This window comes from Chlorocebus sabaeus, chromosome 1 (assembly GCF_047675955.1).
Source record: "Chlorocebus sabaeus isolate Y175 chromosome 1, mChlSab1.0.hap1, whole genome shotgun sequence".
Taxonomy (NCBI): domain Eukaryota; kingdom Metazoa; phylum Chordata; class Mammalia; order Primates; family Cercopithecidae; genus Chlorocebus; species Chlorocebus sabaeus.
In genome coordinates this window covers 20,182,798-20,189,098 of record NC_132904.1, presented here as the reverse complement: position 1 = coordinate 20,189,098, position 6,301 = coordinate 20,182,798, and the positions used below count along the sequence as shown (strand labels likewise).

General features: G+C 51.0%; 1 long non-coding RNA gene across 1 annotated transcript; it reads left to right on the top strand.

Annotated features, from left to right (window-relative positions):
- Positions 1-255: 255 nt before the first annotated feature.
- LOC119624255 (uncharacterized) lies at positions 256-5,712 on the top strand. Its single transcript, XR_005240255.2, has 4 exons — positions 256-1,941; positions 2,322-2,419; positions 5,003-5,096; positions 5,182-5,712. It is a non-coding gene; the product is annotated as an uncharacterized lncRNA (long non-coding RNA).
- Positions 5,713-6,301: the final 589 nt, after the last annotated feature.

Genomic DNA, 6,301 nt, shown 5'->3' with positions numbered 1-6,301 from the left:
TCCAGAGCAGTTAGCTGCCAGCCAGCCTCACCATCCCTGTAAGGACCATTGCCCCTGGATTGTTTAGGTGCCAGTGCTTTCATCTGATCCCCTACCTCATTGTACCTGTACCTCTTCCCAGCCCACCACAGGGACGGTCTTCATCACCGTAATACCAGGGTGGCCACCATCACACATCCCACGACAACAGCGTCCTCATTGCACCTCACCAAGTGACCCAGCTCCAAAATGGCCCCCTGTAGTGGCGTTCTCAGGGCTGCAACTCTCTTAGCTTAAGATCCCCCCCAAAGTAGAATCCGATGCAAAGACTTGTGTATAGGGAGTTTATTTTGGAAGTCATTCTAGGGACCAGAAATGAGGGATGAATACCAATGGGAAAAAAGAGAAAGCAGAAGAGCCAAGATAACGGTGCATTATTAGGTGCATCATGCCATGGGTGCCTGGGACTCAACGCTGCCAGGACCTTCCAATCAGTGCACAGAGGGACCTTGTGGGCCAGATGACCGCCTGGCAGAAGCATTCACTCGGTGGCGCCTGTGCACCCCAGGTTGAGGCTGGCTCAGTGGAAGCAACTTCCCTCCACAAGTCCTCCCGCTGAGCCCGCTCCTGCCAGCCTTGTGTTGGGGTGCTGCGGAAGCCCCTGGGCGAAAGTGAAAACCGCCTCATGCTGACAGGAGGCGAGGTGCTGGTGGTGCAAAGGGAGCTGAAGCCCGCCCGGAACTGCTTGCCACAGCATGGCTGGAAATAGAGTTGTAGCCGTGCACGTGGCAGGCGGCGTTCAGAAGGAATCTGGTGCATTTTCTCGTAGTTATGAAAACAGGCTCTGGAGCCAGGCTGTCTTGATTCCAATCCTTCTGCTGTACTTCCTTTCCCTCCACTTACAGAAGGGGGAATACTAAGAAGAAAGTACTTTATAGGGTTGTTATGAAGTAAATGAGAAAATCCATGCAAGATGCTTATAATAGTGCCTGGCACATAATAAACACTCAAGAGCGGCTTCTAATGTCCCCATTTTACAGTTGAGGAAAATGAGATACATATTTTTTGAGGGATGAGGAGAACAGGGACAAAGAGAGGAAGGAAAGGATTTCGAGTAGACCCCGCTCAAACCTCCAGAGAAGCGGAGGCCCTGGCTCTCTCAGCGTTTCTATGTCCTCTTACCCTATCACAGGAGAGGCCGAAGGAGAGCAAAGGCTTTCTTCCCCAAACAGACATTCAAGCTTCCTCTGTTCCAGCTCCAGGGTCCGTGGGTTCCTTGTGATGTCACAGCTGGTTGCTATGGAGACCAGGTTGCTGCGAATGTCAATCCGAGGCCCATTGGGAGCATGGTGATCAGCAGCCCAGGCGAGCCCAGGGAGACAAGAAAATGAGGCTGCCCGTGAGGTCTAATAAACACCTCTCGCCATACCCCAAACACACAGACACACAATAGAGCCCGCAGGTCCTGAGTGAGTCCCCTGGCCCACCCCACTCAGCTGAGATCTGACAACATATGTTTGGGGACAAACAGCCCCAGCAGCCAGGAGCAGGCCACATCATACGTAGTCAGCATCAGCCACGGTCCCCACCCACTCTCCCGGGGAAAAAGGTGCTGCTTGCAGGCAGCGTGGCATGTGAACATCCCCATGGCAATGCTGAGGTTAGACCTCACTATGGTGATCTCACGCTGGGGCCACCAGACCCAGGCCAGGTTGGGAGTAGGCTGTCAGCCCATCACTGGCTGTCATTGTCACCAGGGAAGAGGAGAAGCCGTGAAGAGTCGCTCTGGAAAAAACAAATCTGCTCGTAGGGCAATGGGTCTGGGTGAACCTATCCCGGCCCTCTTGGCTGCTGGGCCAGGGCCTGGTTTTTCACAGGGTACCATTGAGGCCACAGGAAGTGGCTTTCTGCCTCTGAAGATAGCATACAACTGCCCTAGAAAGCGCTCTTGTCACCCCTGCTGTGACTCTCCCAATTGGTTGCTTTGAGAGCCTTTCCTTTTACTGTGTATGGGGAAAATCTTCTGGGGGGATTGGCAGAGGTGGGGGAAACACCTTATGCCCTTCTCTAGATCGCAGGGGATCCTCCCTCCATGCCCCAGCGAGGCATTGCCCACCCCCTTCCCCAGGGCTGAGCCAGACTCCAGGCAGCCTCCAGCCACCCGTGCCGCCGGTTCACCCCTGCCTGCCTGCTACTGTCCTCAGCCAAGCCCTTCTACATTCCCCGGCTCCGGGCCCCACCGTACTACCTGCTTAGTTGGGACACTTTTGCAGGAGGGACTATCACCTTTCTTTTGCTGGATTTTTTTGTTTTTTGAGACAGAGTCTTGCTCTGTTGCCCAGGCTGGAGTGCAATTGCACAGTCTCAGCTCATTGCAAGCTCCGCCTCCCAGGTTCAAGCAATTCTCCTGCCTCAGCCTCCCGAATAGCTAGGACTACAGGTGCGTGGCCACCATATCCGGCTAATTTTTTTGTTTGTTTTTTGTTTTTTGAGACGGAGTTTCACTCTTGTCACCCAGGCTGGAGTGCAATGGCACAATCTCAGCTCCCTGCAATCTCCGTCTCCCAGGTTCAAGCGATTCTCCTGCCTCAGCCTCCCGAGTGGCTGGGATTACAGGTTAGGCTAATTTTGTATTTTTAGTAGAGATGGAGTTTCACCATGTTGGCCAGGCCAACTAGTCTCAAACTCCTGACCTCAAGTGATCTGCCCGCCTCGGCCTCCAAAAGTGCTGGGATTACAGGCGTCAGCCACCGCGTCCGGCCTGGACTTTCTTAAGAAACAGTTACTCCTAACCTAGAGCTTGACCTCGTAGCTCGGCCCTTCATTCTGCCGACGGGCAGTGTGGGGAGAGAGGAACCGCAGAGGCGTCTGGGAGGCAAACCTCATTGCCACCCCTTTCTAGAGACGTGGCCTTGGGCAAGTCACATCCCCTCTCTGAGACTCTTGTTTTCTCAGGGTCATTGTGAGGATTAGATGACCACATAAGTGTTCACCCCTTTCTTCCCAATGCTGCATCTGAACCCCCAGATGCCACCTCCCACATCAGAGACCCTGCATCCGTGCTCTGCATTTCCGGCTGCCCACACATCTGTTGCTCTGCCCGGGCCCCTCAAGGCTGATGGTGTTCTTACACCTTGCTTTTGCTGACTCAGTGGATGTGTCTAGCTACCACCAGTGCCGACCCCATTCTGTAGGTCCCTTCTAGAAAGGAGAACCACCAAGAGCCTATGCCCTGCTCTGTGTTAGGATCTGTGACAGACATTTCACACCCATTATTCTGATGAACTCTCACCCCAAGCCCGGCACAGAGCGATCACTAGTCCCATTTTAGGGATGAAAAAATTGAGACAGAAGTAAAATGACCTGCCAGGCACGGTGGCTCATGCCTGTAATCCAAGCACTTTGGGAGGCCAAGGTTGGTGGATCACGAGGTCAGAAGTTCAAGACCAGCCTGCCCAACATGGTGAAACCCTGTCTCTACTAAAAATACAAAAATTAGCTGGGCAAGGTGGCGGGTGCCTGTAATCCAAGCTACTCAGGAGGCTGAGGCAGGAGAATTGCTTGAACGGGGACCCGGGGGACGGAGGTTGCAGTGAGCCAAGATTGCGCCACTGCACTCCATCCTGGGCTACAGACGGAGACTCAGTCTAAAAAAAAAAAAAAAAAAGAAGTAAAATGACCTGCCAAGGTCATATGACAACTATAGCTACCATTGACCAAGCATTTTCTCTTTGTTGAGTTTTATGCTAAAAATCCTTCACACTTATCATTTCACTATAGAGTAGGAAGTTAAGCACCTGAACTCTGGAGCCAGACTGCCTGGGTTTGAATCCTGCCTCTGCCTCTTACTAGCTGTGTGACCTTGAGCAAGTTATTTAATCTCTGTGCCTTGGAGTCCTTATCTGTAAAATAACATAGCAACAGTGGCTCCCTTATAAGATTGTCATGAGGATGAAATTAGGGATAAAATGCTTAAAGTCATGTCTGGCGCAAAGTAAATGCTATATAGTCTTGTCTTTTCCCTTTCCTTCCTTCCTTCCTTCCTTCCTTCCTTCCTTCCTTCCTTCCTTCCTTCCTTCCTTCCTTCCTTCCTTCTTTCTTTCTTTCTTTCTTTCTTTCTTTCTTTCTTTCTTTCTTTCTTTCTTTCTTTCTTTCTTTCTCTCTCTCTCTCTCTCTCTCTCTCTCTCTTTCTTTCTTTCTTTCTTTCTTTCTTTCTTTCTTTCTTTCTTTCTCTTTCTTTCTTTCTTTCAAAAGGTGAAGAAAGCCTCACAACAGCTCTTATCGTAGAGTACTACTGTTAGTTGTGTCTTAGGGAGTAAACATGCACAGAGAGATGAGTTCACATACTTGAGGTTACACAGCTCATACATGGCAGGGCTGGGATTAGAGCCCAGGGTTCATTGTATCAGGAGCTGTGCTGGTCCCATCTTGCCATCCACCCTGCAGGAGAGGACAGCAGGGGTCCTGCCAGAGGGTAAGGTCCATGGCAACTAAGAACCAGAAGAGAGTGCTGCCCCACCCACAGAGCCTGGCTGGGGGCCGGGTAGAGGCAGGAGGACTCAGTGGCTGGTGGAGGAGGGAGAGAAAGGAATAGCCGGCTGAGGCTTGCCAGGATCCTAGCATCCAAAATTCCTGCTCTAGCTGAGAAGGAAGCATGGCCGGGCTGAGCTGCTGCAGAGCTAGGCTTTGGGTCACCACCAAAGCCCCATGCTTCTTGCCTAGATTGAGCTTGAGCCCTTGTAAATCCTTGCATTTATCAGTAGTACATTCCATAAATGGGGTTATTTCCAACTCTGTGACCTTAGGTAAGCAGCTTGGCCTTACTGGACCATGTGTCATGAGGTTGTTATGGGGCAAGAGTGAGTTAGCGGATGGGAATATAAAGTTCCTGTCACAGTCCAGCACAGGGCAGGAGGTGGAGGTTCCTTTTTCCCATGCCCAGGCACTGCGGTTGACCCTTGGTCAGTAGAGCGCCCCCAGATGAATGCCCAAGTGGACACTTGTGTCTTTGTGGTTGTCTTAGGGTAGAGACTCAGAGGCCTACAGATGTCTTTGCCACTTTCACAGGATCTCTGGGAACTGGAAACTGAACTTTAAGAAATAACTATAGTGCAAAGGTGAGTACAAATATAATCAGGTTTTCATCATGTTCTTCCTGCAAAACTCTCTTGGAAATGACAGCCAACCTCCATTCTATTGCAGGGAACTACGGGAAAAGAGTTCAACCCAAAGCAGAAGGGGACTGTGATGATCACAGTGACCTCCTGAGGCCAGCATGGTGGTAGCAGCCAGAGACAGCAGCTGAGTGAGACCCCAAGGGAGGGATGAGCCAGGCAGTGTGTGGTTGGAGTTCTCCCAACACATCTCGTTTTCCTCACCTCCAGATCACACACATGCACACACACACGTGCGCACACCCACCCTTACACACTCCTGCCCGAAGGTTTCTGCAGGACTCCTTCCTGGCGCCCCGTCCTTTGCTGCCAGCGTCACACCATACTGCAAGGCTTTGCAAATTTTCCCTCCAAAGTGAAGGAGACCCTCTGGCCGTCTGAGGCTTGGCCTGAAGCAACGGCCTCAGAGCGCAATCTCAGGCGTGCAGGAAGTGCGCCACGTGCCACATACATTATCTCACTTAATCTCATTAGTAGGAAATGTCTTTAAAGTCTTATGTTGGCGCTTAAAAATTCATGAGCAGTTTAGCCCTTTAAAAAGCCAGGTTTTAAAAATTTGCAATGAGATTGAGAAAATTATGGTCATCGGAATTCCCTTCAGAGACAACACTTAGCCGAGTCCCTTGGTTGCAGGGAGGAGGCTGATGGTGGAGGAGGGGGCAGTGGAGATGGCAGAGAGTGGGGGGCATGCCAAGGGGACAGTCAAGTGAGAAAAGGTGATACTAAATCGCTCTATATTATGTGGAGTGAGGAGGAAAGAGGGTATGTTTGGGAGTGGGGAGACTGTGATTGGGTATGTGAGAGAATGTGTGTGTGTGTGAGTGTTGTGAGAGAGAGTGTGTGTGTATGTGAGAGTGTGTGTGAGTGTGTGTGAGTGTGTGTGTGTGAGTGTGTGTGAGAGTTTGTGTGTGAATGTTGTGAGAGAGACTGCGTGTGTGTGAGTGTGTGTGTGAGAGTGTGTGGTGTGTGTGTGTGAGACAGAGTGTGCATGTTTGAGAGTATGTGAGTGTATGTGAGAGTGTGTGTGAGTGTGTGAGAGTGTGAGTGTGTGTGAGTTTGTGTGTGAATGTTGTGAGAGAGACTGTGTGTGTGTGTGGTGTGTGAATGTGTGAGACAGAGTGTGCGTGTTTGAGAGTATGTGAGTGTAT